Here is an 18,694-nt window from a genome sequence, read left to right as displayed (position 1 = left end):
AGGAATGTAGCATACAAGAAAAGAAAGAATGGTCTCCTAAAGAAGATGAAAAAGCTAAGCACACTGTGTGATGTAAAAGCTTGAGCAATTATTTACCCTTACGGTGATACGGTACCAAAAGTCTGGTCATTGACACCCAACCCGATGGACGTTTTGGTGCCATTCATGCAAGAATTAGAGCTAGAAAGAAGAATGAAGATGATGAATCAGGTGAGTTTTCTGCAACAACAAAATATGAAACTTGAAGAACAGGCTCTTAAGCAAGAGAAGTGTTGTGCGCAGCGTTGCACAACTAGATCGGTGGATGAAACCTGTATGAAATTGGAACAATGCAAAACAAGAAAAGTAGAAAACAAATGCAAGTAAACAAACCACACAAGACTAGATGTACGTGGTTCGGCAAAGATGCCTACATCCACAGGGAGAATGGATCGATTCTTGATTGATTTTCTTACAAGAGAGCACACCTTACAACCTTGAACTCATTCAAGAGCTTCTGCTGAGCACACATTCAAAACAAAACCCTTGTTTTGTTTTTATCCTAAAAGAATAGTATCAAATTCGGGTTACACACAACCCAACAACATACATAAGCAGAACCCAGCCCAACATCACAATGTTAACCCATCCCAACATCACAATGTTGCCTCATGATCTGATTTTCCAACAGAAACAGAATACTGACTCTCATAAAAATTCTCCACCTCGGCGAAGATTCAAGAAATCTAAGCCGACACAACCAAGAAACCATTCTCCCACACATGTCCCAAAGGACCACATCGACTGCACCACCTTCATGGCTACCTACGTACCCTTCAGTTAAGGGATCAAGCCATCATAGTTCTTTTAAAACAACTCTGTCAACACAAAGGAAGAATATGAACCAAGTCTAAGCAATGATAGAACTTAGTTCCAGAAACCACTTTTGTCATCATGTCAGCCGGATTATCTCTAGTATGAATCTTCTTCAGCAAGATCTCACCCTCTTCAATAATGTCTCTAACAAAATGATGTCGCACATCAATATATGTGCTTTGTACGAGCATGGTAAACTGAATTCTTGGCCAAGTTGATAGCACTCTGATTATCACAGTGAACTATGAGATGATTCTGCACAATTCCCAAGGTTGTCAACATACCTCATAACCAAATGGCTTCCTTAAAAGCTTCAATTACTGCCATATACTCGGCTTCTGTCGAAGACAATGCCACAGTAGATTGTAATGTAGATCACCAACTAATTGGTCCTCCTACCAATGTAAACACATATCCAGTAGTAGACCGACGTCTCTCTATCTGACCATCATAGTCAGCATCTACATACCCAGTGCACAAAACTAACTTAAATCCCTTCCTTTCTGAAATAACAAACCAACCTCAACACGACCCTGAATGTAGCAAAGAATCCACTTCACAGCTTCCCAATGTCTCACACCAGGATCATGCATGTATATGCTAACAGTGCTCACTGCCTGTGAAATGTCCGGCCTAGTACACACCATTGCATACATTAAGCTACCAACTGCACTTGCATATGGATAACTTGACATATCCTTACGTTCCTTATCATATTTAGGAGACATAAAAGCATTCAATTGAAACTCCTTCGAAAAAGGTATACTCACAACTTTATCAATGTCATATTGACTAAATTTCTGTAATATTTTCTGCAAATAGGATTTCTGAGATAACCATACTCTTCCAGTCTCCCGTTCTCTGACAATCTCCATGCCTAGTATCTTTCTCGCTTCCCCAAGGTCTTTCATCTCAAATTCCATAGACATCGTCTTCTTCAAGTTTTCAATCTCCCGACTGCTTTTAGAAGCAATGAGCATATCATCCACATATAAAAGCAAATATATAAAAGAACCATCTCGTACCTCACGAAAATAGACACAAGGATCATATGGACTTCTTGTGTACCCTTGCCCAAGCATAAACTGAGTAAACCGCTTGTACCACTGTCTAGGAGACTGTTTCAATCCATACAACGATTTCTTCAGTTTACATACCAACTTATCATTCTCTGCAACTTTATACCCACTTGGCTGAGCCATATAGATCTCCTCATCTAGCTCACCATGCAAAAAAGCTGTTTTTACATCTAGTTGAGCTAACTCAAAATCAAACTGCGCTACCAAGGCTAACAGGATGCGAATGGAGGAGTGCTTGACAACTGGAGAAAAAATTTCAATATAATCAACCCCCTCCTTCTGAGCGTAGCCTTTAGCTACTAACCTTTCTTTGAAGTGAACATTTTCACCTGGAGATCCAACCTTCTTTGTGAATACCCACTTACAACCGATCATTTTCTTCCCCTTAGGTAACTCTTGAAGTTCCCAAGTTTCATTCTTATAAAGAGATTTCATCTCTTCATCCATGGCACTCTTCCATTTAACGTACTCACAACCCTGCATTGCTTCATAATAAGTGGAAGGAATACCTTCATCAACAATCGGTAGTGCATAGGCCACCATATCATCAGTAATCCTCTTTGGAACACCGGCATTTCTCTTAGGTAATCTAGTTGCAATTGGACCCTCATCTATAGGATCCACATGTTCTATATCCTCAACTGTCTCATCATCTGTCATGTTATCAGAATGTGTAACACTCGGACCTGTATTACTTGGATCACCTGATACAAAACTATCTTGAACATGTGGAGTACTTTCAATCTCCACCCATTGTAAATCCTCCTTGTTCTTGCTCTCCACCTGCTGAGATTGTTCACGCTTCAACATAGAAGCCTCATCAAAAGTCACATCCCTGCTCAGAATCAATTTCTTCACCTATGGATCCCACAATTTATAACCTTTCACACCAGTTTGTAGACCCATGAACAATGATTTCTTTGCACGAGGATCCAACTTACCTTCTCTGACATGGTAGTAAGCTGGACACCCAAACACACAAAGAGAATTATAATCTGAAATAGGCTTCCCAGACCAAACTTCCAAATAACTCTTGCCATTAATCGCAGTTGAAAGCAACCTGTTAATAAGGTGACAAGCATATGTAATAGGCTCAACCCAAAACACTTTGCCTAAACCAGCATTAAACAACATACATCGAACCCTCTCCAGTAGAGTATGATTCATGCGTTTTGCCACAGCATTCTGCTGCGGTGTCTCTCTCACAGTAAAGTGACGCTCAATACCCTCTTTCTGACATACTTGCAAGAACGGATCATTCTTGTACTCTATACCATTATCTGAACGAAGTACCTTGATCTTTTTGCCAATTCGGTTCTCAACAAGCTTTTTCCACTTCAGGAAGATTTCTAGGACTTCATCCTTATGTTTCATGGTGTACACCCACACTCGCCTAGAAAAATCATCAACAAAAGACACAAACCAATGCTTACCTCCCCAAGATGCAGTCTTGGTCGGTCCCCAGACATCTGTGTGAACATAATCAAGAGCTCTACTTGTATTGTGGATAGCCGTGCCAAACCTCACTCTTGTCTGCTTACCCAGAACACAATGCTCACAGAATTCTAACTTGCAGGCAATAGCACCCTTCAACAACCCTTGCTTTATCAATGTTTGCAAAGACTTCTCACCTGAATGTGCCAACCTCATATGCCATATTCTCGTGGTCTCTCTAGCCTTCTTTGCTTCATCATCAGAAATACTCACATCCCCTGTAATTGTGTTACCCTGTAGGAAGTACAAGTTTTTCCTTCGAGTACCTTTTAGCAACACCATTGCATCAGATACAACCTTTAGAATACCATCCTGGGCTATAAGCTTGTAACCTTTTGCTTCTAAAGAGCCAAGTGAGATAAGATTCTTCTTCAAGCCAGGAACATATCTGACATCCTTCAACTCTCTTATCATTCCATCAAACATCCTCAAACGGATACTACCTATCCCCATAATATGACAGGGTTGATCATTCCCCATCACTACAACACCAGATTCCTGCTCTTTAAGATTAGAAAACCATTCCTTTAAAGGGCAACAATGATAGGTAGCACCACAATCTAAAATCCACTTAGTAGCAATACTAGCAAAACAAACCATTAATGAAACAAATAAAGAGTAATAAGAATCATTATCTACACCATGTGCAACATTTGTCTCAGTGTCTTTACCTTTGTCCTTTTGCTTAGCCTTGGGACAATATTTCTTCCAATGTCCTTTCTCATGACAGTAGGAGCATTCATCCTTCGCTAGGAATTTGCCTCTCGACTTCGAGCGAGGCTTACCACGACCACCATAGACTTTCTTCTCCTTTAGTCTTCCTCTTGTCATCAAGACCTCTAGTGTTGAGCTCTTCGATTCTTCTTTGTCCTTCCGCATGCTCGCATGATTCAACAATGCCGTAGAAATCTCACCATACACCAGCTTGTCTTTCCCATATGTAAGTGTAGTAGCCAATTGTTCATATTCGTCCGGCAACGAATTTAGAAGACATACGGCCTTGGTTTCATCGCTTACATCCACTCCAAGATTCACCAAATCAGCGATAATCTTAGAAAAATCATTCAAATGCTCTGACATTGAAATACCTTTCCTCATATCTATTTGATAGAACATCCGGAGTAGATAATTTTGATTGTGGATAGTCTTTGTCAAGTACTTCTCCTCCAATTTTCGCCAAATCTCCTTTGCCTATGTATCATTCATCACAAGGTATTTGATTTCCTTTGCCAAGCAAGATCTTATGATTCCACACGCTCGCATATTCATCTTCTTCCAATCCTTCTCATCCATATCTTGTGGTTTGTTCTCTAGAACATCTTCTAGGTCTTGTTGACATAGAGCATCAATTAGCTCACACCTCCACATACCGAAGTTGTTGGTGCCCGTAAATTTCTCCACACCAATCTTTGCTTGACTGAAAAACATTGTCTTGGTTTCCCCTTTCAAATCCTTCAGACTTGTTGACATCTCTTCACCAATCTTTCATACACCAAATCAACCACCACACTCTTTGAGGAATTTCTTCAAACACCTTCGAAGCAACTCCTCAAACTGAGATAGAGCCCTTATCTTGAACTCAATGAAGAAACCCCTAGAGAAATTTCTTCAAAACACTTTAAGAAACTCAAGATCGAGCCAAGAAGCTCTGATACCACTTGTTGTGCGCAACGTTGCACAACCAGATCAGTGGATGAAACTTGTATGAAATTGGAACAATGCAAAACAAGAAAAGTAGAAAACAAATGCAAGTAAACAAACCACACAAGACCAGAAGTACGTGGTTCGGCAAAGATGCCTACTTCCACGGGGAGAATGGATCGATTCTTGATTGATTTTCTTACAAGAGAGCACACCTTACAACCTTGAACTCATTCAAGAGCTTCTACTGAGCACACATTCAAAACAAAACCCTTGTTTTGTTTTTATCCTAAAAGAATAGTATCAAATTCGGGTTACACACAACCCAACAACATACATAAGCAGAACCCAGCCCAACATCACAATGTTGCCTTGTGATATGATTTTCCAACAGAAACAGAATACTGACTCTCATAACAAGAAGGAGAACAAAGAGCTTAAGAATATAGTGTTGTTGGGGCAGTGCCTTGAGGGGAAAGATCTCAGTGAGCTTGATCTTGAAACAATATCAAGCTTGAGTTGGTTAGTGGATAACAAGTTGAAGTTGGCGAAAGAGAAGGTGGCAAAGAAGAATGCTGAAATGGCTGCCAATTGAGAAGGATCATCGATGGAAAATGCAGTTGGGATGTATGGTTGGTGCTTGGTTTCAAGGAGCACGGTGTTATTATAGGGGAGTAGTCTAGCCAATCTTCTTGTGGGAATATTAATCCTGATGATGGTGATGATGATAGCATTGCATGGTTGGATGGGATTTTACTTGATTAGGGTTACTGTTTATTATTGGTAATAAGGACAAGAGAGAGAGAGAGAGAGAGAGAGAGAGAGAGAGAGAGAGAGAGTTGTTGTTAGAGTGAGATTTGATGTTTGCTTCCTTGTGTGTTTCTTTTGTTTTTAACTTCATATGTAGTCGCCCATGATTCTATCAGTAGTGGTTAGAGTCATTTGGGTTTGTCTTATGGTTTAATAATTATAGGAATAAAACTTGTTTCTTGTTATATATTCTCTCTTTTTAATTTATTTATTTTTATGAATTATTTGCTTAAGATGTTATTTTATGTTATTTTTCTTTGATTTGGACTTTTGTAGGGATGAGCTAAATCTATTTTCTTATAATGTTTTGATGGTCACATTTTTTTAAAATGCTCTGTTGACTATTTATATTTAGACTAATTTTTATTTTTGTATAAAATTATGATAAACGCATAAGAATGTAAAATACTAGTAAAAATAATGATATAAAGCAAATATGACAATAAATTTGCACTAAACTTGACATTCATCAATATAATTAGATTCATGCTTATGTAAACCCAATTATTTTGGGAAAAAACATGTTTTTTAATAATAACATTGTCGATAATAAAAAATAATTTCAAAATAACAATGATATGAAAATATAGATTATATAGGTATTGTTCCGATAGTAGAGGTATATAAAAAAGTAAGATTTAATGCTCTAAGTTCATGCCAAACTACACCCTTTGTTTCAAAATCTAGTCAAACCTTACCCTTTATGGTAAGATTTCCATCGAAGAGTTTAGAAAATAAGTTTTGATGTAGCCAAAACTAAAAAGTCCTTACTCCAAAAGGAGATTCACTCAAAGACCTTGCACATGATAGAGGGAAGCTTCACAATATAAGCACATAAAAGACAGTTGTTGTGGATGTCCTCTCTTATATATAAATTAAGAATAGTCAATAATAGATTGAATAACCCGATATATATTGTGGTTGAGATGGTGTCATACATTAGTGGTAATGGTGTCATATGATGATAAGTTGTATACATACTTATATGACCTAATGACAAAGAAACATATGTAATTATGTACACAATATAAAAAAAGAAAGAAATTAGAGTAGGTGTTTAGCAAATGCCAGAGAAATTCAATTGTGTGGAATAAAATAAAAATAAGATGAATTAGTGTTAGTTAAGTACTTAAACTGGTGTCAAACAATTTAGTAATAAAGTGTCTACGTACATTGTTAGAATACATGTTAGTCCTTAAGCTTCTCAATTTCTCAGTCCCATAGAAAAGAACTCTCTCGAGAGTTAAAGAACATAAAACAAATCATTTAATTGGATATGAAACTTCCCTTTGCTCACCTTATGTTTTATCTGATAAAAATCTTTTTAAACATTTTGAAAATCCAAAAACACCTATAATTTACCAATTCCAGGAAAATTCTTTGAAGGGTTTAAGGGCTTTATAAACTAAAATTATTATAAATTACAAACTAGTAACACGGTGGAAATTAACTTATAAAGAGTTAGTGTGTAACATTTCACTCCCTCTTAAAAATGTATTCATTATTGCTTCCACTACATCATGAACCCATCTATACACTAAAGGTCTGTTTGCATCACAGAATGGAAATGGGGATGGGAGTAAAATTGGTAGGAATTGGGATGGGAATGTCACTAAAGGAATGACAATAGAAAGAAAATAAAAACAATGTTTCCTCGAGAATTGAAATAAAAAAAATAGAATAAGAATATATGTAAAATTAAATTTTTATCTTTACTAAATGATATTGATATATAAAATAATGAGTTATGTTTAATAATAAATAAATTTAATCATTTATGACATATTTTCAATGTAATTTTTCACTTTAATTATTATGATTAAATATTAGAATTAAACAATTCTTTTTATTAATTATCCACTTTGATTATTAAATTAAAAATTTAAACTGAATAATTTACTTTAAATATTATGAACTTTAATTATTGTTATTTTTATAAAATATTTAACTTTAATAATTCATTTTAACTATTATCTTTGTTATTTTTTATTTTTTATATTTATTTATTTATTTATTTATTTTTGAAGAAGAAGAAGATAAACCTAAGATTTTTTTAAAATAATGCAGAAAATACAAGAGACAATTTCCACTGGGAGTGGAAGCACAAACTAACATAACTGAAGAACATGGAAAAAAGGGCACAAAAGCCGAAAAAGATACAAGAGTGCTAGATGCACCTAAAGGAGGAACTCCTACTCGAGTGACCAGCATAAACACAGAATCATGGGCTAGCCGATAGATCTGAAACTTGCACATCATGGTCATGATCATGTTGCATGGAAGGCCCTAGAAACTAGAAGCTTCTCCTAACCACTATTGCTACTTACTCTAGTTTCTGTTTTTCGGATGCATAAGCTTTGACAACCCAAAAGAGGAACAAATGACTAATTTACAAAATAATAGAAATCAATGGTATTAATTTGAAATTAAACATGCACTCATTTCTTGGAAGCAAAATATGCCACGTGATTACTTTAGCTAATATGGTCCAGGCTACTCTATTTGTAGATCAAAGGTTGCAAGGTGAGTTTTACGAAAATCCACCAAGGAATGAGGGTTTGGGTTTACCTTGTGGTCCTTGCAAAATATATCCAAATAATCCTAGCAAGGGGACAATGCATGAGGAGATGGTTTGCCATTTCAATTTCCACATGGTAGAGGATGTAGGTGGTAGTTGGGAGTCTATTACATCTTTTAGATGAGAGATTTTCAAGAGTGAGTATTTTGTTATCCCAGGCCAACTAATTGAAAAGGTTGATTTTTTAAAGCCAATCTCTCTTTAGCGGGATAGGAGTTACGGGGCATCGGAGGCCCCCATTGATCAAGAAACTGTAAAAAGATCATACCATAAATTTTTCATTTGGAGAAAGGCTCCAATATTTTCTGTCTTGATTAATTGGGTTGGTCAACATGATATGATTACATATATCAGCCATGAAGGGGTCCGGTTAAGGAAGATTTGCCTCCAAGAAAGTTAATAAGTCTTTGAGCCTGCCCCTTAGATATTGGGACTGTAGGAAAAGTTCCGGCAAGAGGTCCTTTGGAGCTCATCTTAAGAGACATTTTCATGGTAGAAAAGGGTGACAATACCATCTCTAATAGTCGAGTTGATACCTGTTCTAAATGTGGTGACTATATGTTGAATACTTTGATAGAAGAGGAATGTTCTCCATTGCTAGAAGTGATGATTATTCCAAGTTGACATATTCTGGAAGTAGTTACACTTGATAATATGTGCATTACACCAGGAACATCCAGAGAGGATTTTCCACAACCACTTATCAAGGAGTGCATTGTTGAAGCACTCTAACTTTAGATCAAGGATCCCCCAACCTCCTAGTTCTTAGGGTCTACCTAAGAGGTCCCAACTTACCATCCGGTAATCAGTATTTGGGTTTTTCAATCTTGGGCCTCGCCAAAGAAAGTCTTTTCTAATTAGGTTAATGGCTTTCCTCACCCAAGTGGAGAGTTTGAAGATGGACGTCCAGTATTAATGGCTAAATGTTAACACTTAGTTAATCAATGTGAGATTGCCACCTATAGAGAGGAAATTGATCTTCGAGAATGGTAATATTTTTTTCTGATGACTGAGATGAGAGCCCTCCAATCCTGTCTCTTGGGTCTATATACTAAGATTGGGACACCAAGGTAGGTTAGGGGAAGGTTACCCAATGAACAATTGATTATGTTTATCATAGAGGATTTTTGGGTTGTACCCCAGATGTCAAAGCATAATTTAGTTTTGTGGAAGTTAATAGAGAGCTCTAAAATATCCTCAAATAGTAAAAAGATCAATTTAATAATCCTTAAATCATTAATTCCCCCAGCAAATAGTACAATGCATCTATCCACATATTAGAAATGACAAAGTTATCCATACTTGCGTAACGGGATCCCATACAACACACCTGAAGAGAGGGCATGGTTGAACATTGAGCTGAGAGTATTAGCCACAAGCACAAAGAGCAAGAGAAAAGGGGGTTATGATGAATGCCAACCACACAAATGGTTTGGTGTGTGTGACACCGCAAGTATACGGGTCGTCAAGTAATACCTCGTGGGTGAGCACGAGGGTAGTATTCCTCAGGGAAAGACGAAAGGCTCCTATTACTTCCTTTTCACTTAATCAATAGCCTAACATCTATGGCGTTTCTTAGATCTATTTCTACAACTAATTACTAAAGTGCAATTGGAAGGAGTGGGGTGTCCGTATGAGAATCCATTCAACAAGTACTTATGATGTGTAATAAGATGTGATAATTATGATATAGCGTTGGACTGGGGGAATTCAGAGATCTATTGGTTCCAATCTCTTGGTAACCAGGTTTGAAGCATTAGGAATTTAAGATGGAATCTCTTCCACCCCATCCTCCTATGTTTACCTTAAGATCAAGAACTCCTCTAAAAAAGCTAATCAATCCTAATCCAGAAATCCAGTAATACCTATTCTCTTAGCGCATACATTAATCTAACAAGGCATGTGTGTTCTAATGAGTGGGAATATCTTGCTCATGACACCATGGACACAATGGCCGTTGTGAAGGCCGTTATGCTCAAATTTTATTTCTTGTGCCGCAAGTCGCATCTTGGCACAGTTTGGTTCTAGGTGTTATTTTTCATGACCACAACCATTGTAAATCAAAACGGCTATTATGCCTCCTGTGACATCTTCTTGTGGTCTTGAACACTAACACGATCAGACCACGACAATGGTGAAGTATTGATGATGCTATGTTGGTTGTGTTTTGGTTTGATATGTCTCGAATCGCCCCCAATATTTGCTTCTTTGGCCCTGAAACACATTTAAAGCCTATGGTGAATGAAAGAATGAAATTTATTACTAGTTTGGTACTAAACATGTAAAATTTCATGCAAAATATAGTGTGAATGATGTATAAAATATGCATGTTCAAGCACTTATTAGGTTAAAATGTATAAAACCTTGCTGACATCTCACATAACCAATAAGGTTCCATGAATTAAAATGCTTGCTTTGGAAGTACCTAGTAAAGTCTTAACCCAATTAATCAAGTGAGGGCCAAAACCTTAAGCAGATATGCATGCTAGGAAAAAAAATTTCCAATTGACCATATCAAAAGCCTTTGCAAAGTCGACCTTAACCAATAATACCTTTTTTGAAGGTTGAAATTAATTCCTTCATTATGACTACATTGTCAATGATTTTTCTGCCCCTGATTAATGCAAATTGGGGGGTATCTATAAGTTGGTTTATAATCCTTCTAAGCTTGTTGGCTAGAACCTTGGAAACAATATTGAGAGAAGAATTGATAAGGCTTATTCAATGAAAATCAACTTTAAAGGTAGGATTGTCTACCTTGGTAGTTAAAACAATATTTACCTATTGAATTGCCTCAAAGTTAGCAGTCTCCTCATGGAAGTCCTTACAAAGCTTGACAAGATATAGCCCTTCAAAAAGAAGAAAATAAGAAAGCTATCTGCTCCAGGTGCCTTATTAGCTCCCATATCAAACATTGCAGTTTTTAATTTCCTCCAAAGTGAAAGGAGACTCCAAAGATAACAAGTCTATATTGGATTTGTATGAAAAAAGAAATGACAAGTCAAATTAGAATTTGGACTATCTTTTTTAATTCCAAATTGGGACAAGAAGTAGGTGGTAAAACCCCTTTTGATTTCATTATCATTAACAAAGTTAGTCTTATTGTGCTTTATTTGGTGAATATGATTATGGTTTCAAAGCCCGTTGGTCACTATACAAAAGAAATTGGTATTTGAATCTCCTTTTAGCCAAGTTGTACAAGCTCTTTATTTCCAATAATTTTCTTCTTGTCGTAATTGAACGATCAGTGATTATGAAAGTTCTGTCACTTACGCTTGTTCATTTGAGAATAAGGCTCTGTGTTTTTGAATTAAATTAAAACTGTCCAATTTTTGCAAGATCTCCAATTTATCTATTTTGGAAGACCCAAATGTTGTTTTAACCCAAGAATGTAGTTTCTACTTGAGCCAAGCTAATTTCTTAGCCACAATAAAAGCATCACCTCCTTCTAGTTATTGTTTTTTTCCTTCCTAGTAGAAAGAGGTCATCAAAGTCCTCTACTGAGCACCATGCAAGTTCGAATTTGAAGTGTTATTATTTGAAGACATGGGTCCCAAATTCCAATCGTATGGGAACATGGTCCTAACAAAAACAAGGAAGGAAGATCTGTTGGACCCCAGGGAAATAAGCTAACCAATCAAGATTCACTAGGAACCTACACATCTGGACCCATGTGTGGTCCACTTGGCCAATGTTCCAAGTAAAGCTCCTATCTTGTAAATGTGGTTCACCTAGTTGAATGACCTTAATAAGGTTCTGAGCATTTTGAATGACATATAGGATAACGGTTCCTAGGTTTTTGTCTTGACAAGAGAAGATCACATTGAAGTCCCCACCAATATCCTACAAATAAGGCTCTAATTTCCTTTCAAAAGTTTGCTTTCAGATATTTAGTGTTAGGATCATACACTGAAGTATAGAGCTATTTAAATTGGTTATACACATTTGTGAATTCTACAATCATGAACAATTATTCTATGTGGATTAATTTTCCTTTAACTAGTGAATTTTTCCACCCTAATATCATTCCTTGAATAAATTTCAACTTTATAAAGGTCTAGGAATTCTCTAACTATTTGGTGGGCCTGCCAAGGACCCTCACATTCCAGGACATAATATTCATTGGATCAGTATATTGTCCTAGATGAGTAGGTTAGTAGTACTATATAGTGCGTTTGACTAGCTAAACCACTTAGACTCTAATGGATGAATTTGTTTCAAGTAGTCAAATTTGTTGTTGTTTGGGGTATTCAAAATTATGTTACAAGTCTTGGAATAATTCTCTAATTGAATATCAAATTATTCTAGGACAAATGTGGAAGCTGTGTACCTTCTAGAGTTGGAGCAATGGATCACTTTTTCTTTGAAGAGCGTGTCAAGACTAAGTAACCAAAATCCTTGTTCCATCTGGAGAAGGGTTTCTTTTCTTTTGCCTACTTCTGTGGTAGTTGGTTGGGAAGCTACTTGAATCATCTGAAAAGTAAGGTAAACTGTGAAGGATTTTTAAGATCCTTCGTATCTTCAACATGGAGGGTTTGTCCTTCAATCCCCATAAGATCAATTATGAGGGGTTCCTCTATAAGCAAACTCTATAATATAATGAGAAAGGAATCTATTAAATTTGAATTCTCCTTAGGGATCATAGAGCAAAATCAAAAGATAAAGTGCTACTTGAAGCCCGATGGAAGGATTTCTCCTAGTTAGGGTATGGATGCATCCCAGAAGGATTTCATAATTGTATCCCCTATCGCAACTGCTTGGTTATCCTGAGATGCGGCTTGGGATTACATTAGAGCCCTTAATTGAACTTGTGGCTTACGAGAAAGTGGAATTAGGCCCATTAAAAAGTTGTGCTCCTTCTGAGTTTGGTTTAAGATTAATATGGGATGTTGAATTAGCCAAATCTAATTTGTCTTGAATAAAACCAAGTGAGCTAAAGGGTTAAGCCAATCCATATTCAATTCAACTGGTTCGGTTAAATGTAAACCAATCTTGGTTCTATCTTTCAAATCAGGCTCATTGCTTGCAATTAGACCTAAACAGATTGAAGATGGTTAGGTCTAATTGCAATTAGGTGCCATTCAGGATTAACTACACTTGAGGTTAAATCTTGGGTCTTCCTTGTATTCACATGTGAACATTGGTGTTTATTACATGCTGTGGTGAATATTGGAATCCTAAAAATCATGGGATAATGTGTCTGGATTTGTGCTTTTTCACTTTATTGGAGACCAACAGAGCATTGAAGCTTCTCACTGCCAAAAACATCTTTGATGGGGATTCAAGAGACTTGGATGAAAATACTATTGATGTCTTTGAAAAGAGGTTAGGAGACTCACTCTTTACCAAAGGAAAACTCATCACTGGAGTTTTTGAGATTGATAGGGTAATGTTTCTTCCACACGGTAGCATCTTTAGGCTTGGATTTTCCTTTCAACTCCTTCAAAATGTCATGAGAATATCTACGAGAAGTTTAGGTTGTGGTTTCAAAGGACTGTCTATAGACGACATCACTAGACGAAAGAAGAAAGCAACCTATTGCAAGAAGGTACTAATAGTCTCATTGATCATCAAAGATTGGGTTTTGAACTTTGTTGTTGGAGAGCAGGACATTGAATCCTTGTAAGCCAATACTGAAATCCATCTTTACAGGCAGTGTAATTGATCACTAGTGGCAAAATAGAGTGCTGAGAGCTTCTGACAGTGATCAAGAGTGCCACCTCACCCTGGAAAATTCATAGAAGCATTTCACCATCTCTTGCACCATTGCCTGAGACCAACAATGAAAGAGAAAGTCCCAAAGATGTCCCCAATCCCTGAAGCCCGCCACTTTGCCAAACAATCCAACTTATGACGATCAAGTAGAAAGTGAAATTGTGCATGTATTCTGTATAGATTGGAATAAGAATTCCCCCAGTTTTGAAATCATTTCAATTTCATCTTCATTGGCACAAGTCAGTAGATATATGTGAAGAGAAACAATGATAAGAAATAACTATGAATGGCAGTGGTGAGAAAGAATTTCATTCTCATTATCCATGTCCCATTTGGAGCCCATTTTGGTCTTGGGCCTTGTGGGCATGTGTATGTTAGTCACACGTTGACTTATGTTATATAGATCATCTCTCATTGTGTTGGTGATGAGTGTTGTATGTCAGGATTTTCTTGTTGTTTTATTCTTGAGACGAGCTTGAGAGTTGTTCAAGCCATCAGAGATATTCTTCATAGTGGATTCCAATTCCCTACCCCCGTGGAGACATAGGTAAGAGTGCCGAACTCCACGTAATTATTGTGTCGTGGTTTGTGTGTGTTTTTCTTCTTTCTCTATTATTGCCCTATCTTTGCATGTGTTTTGGAGACTAACCTTGATAGTTTATTAAAACTTCTAAGGGTGTTTTAATGCTTTCAAAAAGGGTCTTAAGTGAAGCCTTAAGTCTCCCCAACAATATGAATTCCCTCTAAATAGTGCAATCATTCCCACCCTATCAAGGCATATAAGTTTTAGAAGGACTCATGATTTTCTCTGATTTTATAGCACCTGCAAGGACCTTGATAATGACAAATTTCTAGAGTTCCTTCTTTGCATTAATGACTTCCAAGGTGAGAAGCAGTGAGAGCTGAGCTCTTCTTGGTCGACTTAGAGATGAAACGTCAAAATGCTTTTCTATCTTTTCCAAGGGAAGGACAAAGGGCAATAATATAGCTAGTGCTCTACATTTTAGATCACCATGAAATGTCTACATTCCTCCATTAGGTAGCTAGAATGGAAGCACTTTCCACAAACTTGGGGGTCAAGCAATCGCTGGCATTTTGGTTGTGAAGTGTGAGACTCCGACTTCTATTTTTCCCCTTAGCTGAAGCTATGAGGCTTAGAGTTACCTTTCAAGCAAACTTCTTGCCACCCAAAATGATCCTCATTGTGTTCCATCTGGGCCAATGGGTCATGAGTCCAGGAGATATTTTGCTTCATCACTTGAGCAAAGGAAACTTTGGACCGAATATGACCACCCTCTTAGGGTGTAGGACCGGAACCTAACTCATCTTTAGGAGCTGCAACATTTTTTTCCACGGTGTCATAAGCTTTGCCATGAGAACCTTGAGCCCAGCCTAGGAGCTTTAGTTAGGAATGTATCCATTTAAACAAAGTGGGCAAGGTAATATTTATGCATTAGGTGGGATTCGAACTCCTAACTTCATGGATAAAATTTCCAAACCTTAACGATTGGCCTATGCCATTATCTACTTATAGTTAATATTTGAGTTGAATAATTTACATTAATAATTGTCTGCTTTAGTTATTATTTTTATAATTAAATATTTAAATTAATCCAAAAGAATGAGGACCAAGTAAAAAAGAGAAGGTAAATTTCATAATTGGTCACTAAACTATCCACCATCCTATTTTGGTCACTAAACTATAAAAAATAAAAAATTATATTTTGGTTACTTAACTTATGAATTCCTGAGTAGGTGATTTTGGATTAGCTCCTGGGATTTCGGGTCGTTTTACTCTCAATTTGGTCATCGTTGCCTATGGCGTGAACGGTGATCTGATGTGACTCCGCCATGTCATCAGAAGCTAATTACATTAGCAAAACCCTCCAATGCCATGCGGCTAAAACCCTTCTTCTCTTTTTTTTTTCCTGCCCCAGGCTTGTGTCATTCTCTTTCCCACCAAGGCTTTGGAAACCTTAAATGGTTTTGTTGTTTCTTATCTCATAATCATGGGGAAGATGGTGAAGATGGTGAAGATGTTGAAGATGGTGAATTCAGATGGTGAAGATGTTGAAGTTAAATTTTTGAAACATTTGTTTTTATCAATGTTGAAGATAGTGAAGATGCTGAAGATGGTAAAGATGGTGAAGATGGTGAAGCTGAATTTTTCAAAGATTTGTATTCATCAATGTTGAAGAAGGTGAAAATGGTAAAGACTTGAAGCTAATTTTTTCATAAGTTGATGACGATGTTGTTGATGATGGGAAACCCAATATTGAAGCAGTCTTGACTTATAGAAAGGGATGATGTTGTTGAAGATGGTGATGATGTTGTTGACTAAAAGAAAGGGAACATACCTCAGCCTCCTCATCACACGGCCACTATTCTAGTGATCTTTTACTTTACTAGTGGACACCATGTTGGTTTGTTTACATTGGAGTCAAGGGTTTCGATGTAGAGGAGAAAGAAAGGAGAAAGAGAAAGAAAGAAAAATAGGGAAAAAAAACTCTTTTAACTAGATGGACTGCACTAACGTGGTTAGCTCCTGATGATATGGCAGAGCCACATCAAATCCCCGTTAAAGCCATAGGCGACTGTGACTAGATAAAAAAAAATTCATAAGTTAAGTGACCAGAATAGATAGTTTAGTGACCAAAATATGAACCAATGGGTAATTTTGTGACCAATTATGACATTTACCCAAAAAGAAAAAAAAATAGATTTCTTATTGACTCCCCAAAATAAGATTCATTCCCTCCTTAGTTGTACCCCAAAACATGGGATTTGAATGATGGGCTAACAATCCCTATGCCCCCAATGTAAATGGAGAGTAAAGAATTATGTTTGTAAATATCAATTAGTAGTGATTTAGAAATGGATGCATTACTCCATCAATAGTCTTAATTAGTATTTTGGCTTTTTAGTTGTAAAATAAGAGGTTTTGTACTCTTTTTTTTTTGGGTTAAAGTACAGATATACAAAGCAGCTAATGACACCAACAATTAACAATGAAAAAGACTAATTAGCTACAAGGCAGAAAACACATAAAAAACCTATAGACTTTTAAAATTTAAGACCAAAATTGATGCAAATGTTTATCAACCAATGGGGTATCTTCCCTCTTTGATGAAATAGAGATAATTGTGGATATTTTCTTCCCTCAATAGCAGCTTTATCAGCAATAGCATTTCATTCCCTAAGGATCAACTCAATTTGAAGCATCTCATCTGGACACAACTTTTGAATATTACTTACAACGACTGAAATTCTCTAGTTGCATAGCTCTACTGGACCTTCAATGGAACTTAAGACATCAACACAGCCTATGAATATGAATATGAATATGGATTTCCTGGATCAAAACTTGTCTTCAAACTTGCAATTTCTCTCTCTTAGTCAATGGTAAACCTACCCCTTGGTTCCCCTCATTTAGAGGTGTTCGCCAAGGTGACCCTATCTCTTCTTACATGTTTATCATTGTTTCTCAAACTCTCACTACCATGCTCAACTTTGGTCTTCTCCAAAATTTAATCCCTGGTTTTAATATTAATCTTCATCACAATTTCAACCATTTGATGTTTGCTGATGACTTGATATTAATTACTTCTGCTTCTCATAGAGTTGCAAAAAATATACAAGCCTGTCTTAATTTTTATGGTACTTTCTATGGCCAGCATCCTAATTTTAATAAATCTCAAATTTTTTTCCCTACTTGTCTAAACAAACATATTGTTAAAAGGATTTGTACCATCTTGAACCTCAAGCAGTCCTCCTTTCCTTTCAAATATCTCGGGGTTCTTATTTCTCCTAAAAGACTGGCTTCCCTTTCTTTCCAACCTATGGTTGATAAGGTAAACAATTTGATTTCCAAATGGTCAAAATTTCATCTTACCCCTGCAGCTAAAGAGGTCCTCATCAACTCAGTCTTGCTTTCTATTCCTGTTTACACTCTAATAGCTTATCCCATCCCAGATTCCATTATGTCCGATATTTCCGGGAAAGGTTAGAAAAATTCATTTGGTGTAGGAATGGTAATGGAAAGGGCATCCATAATGTGAGTTGGAACATTGTTATCGAAGGTAAGTCTGAGGGGGGCTTAGGTATCAAGAATCTTCTTCTTGCCAAACATTCTCTAATGTCAAAAAACATTTTCAAATACCTTAACAATTTCGATTGCTTATGGGTCGATATTTTGCATAGTAAGTATGGTGATATCAATTTCTGGCGTGATTCTGCTCCTGCCAGATGCTCTTGGTTTTTTAGAGGCTTATGCAATTCAGCTATCTGTATTCGAAAATTTTGCAAAATCAAATCAGTGAATCCTACGAGAACTTCCCTCCTTTGGGATCCTTGGTTATTTGATATTCCTATTGCTCTTAAACCCACATACCCTGAATATGAATGTTGATTTTTGAGCAAATTTCTTTCACCGATATCCTCGATATTGCTCGATGGGCCTAGTAATGATATTAACCTTGTTATTAGTAATCTTGATATCACGAGCAATTATGAATTCGGGTTT

Source organism: Dioscorea cayenensis, chromosome 1 (assembly GCF_009730915.1).
Source record: "Dioscorea cayenensis subsp. rotundata cultivar TDr96_F1 chromosome 1, TDr96_F1_v2_PseudoChromosome.rev07_lg8_w22 25.fasta, whole genome shotgun sequence".
In the NCBI taxonomy this organism is placed as follows: Eukaryota; Viridiplantae; Streptophyta; class Magnoliopsida; order Dioscoreales; family Dioscoreaceae; genus Dioscorea; species Dioscorea cayenensis.
The sequence above is the reverse complement of the archived record's forward strand: the minus strand, read 5'-3'. Positions refer to the sequence as shown.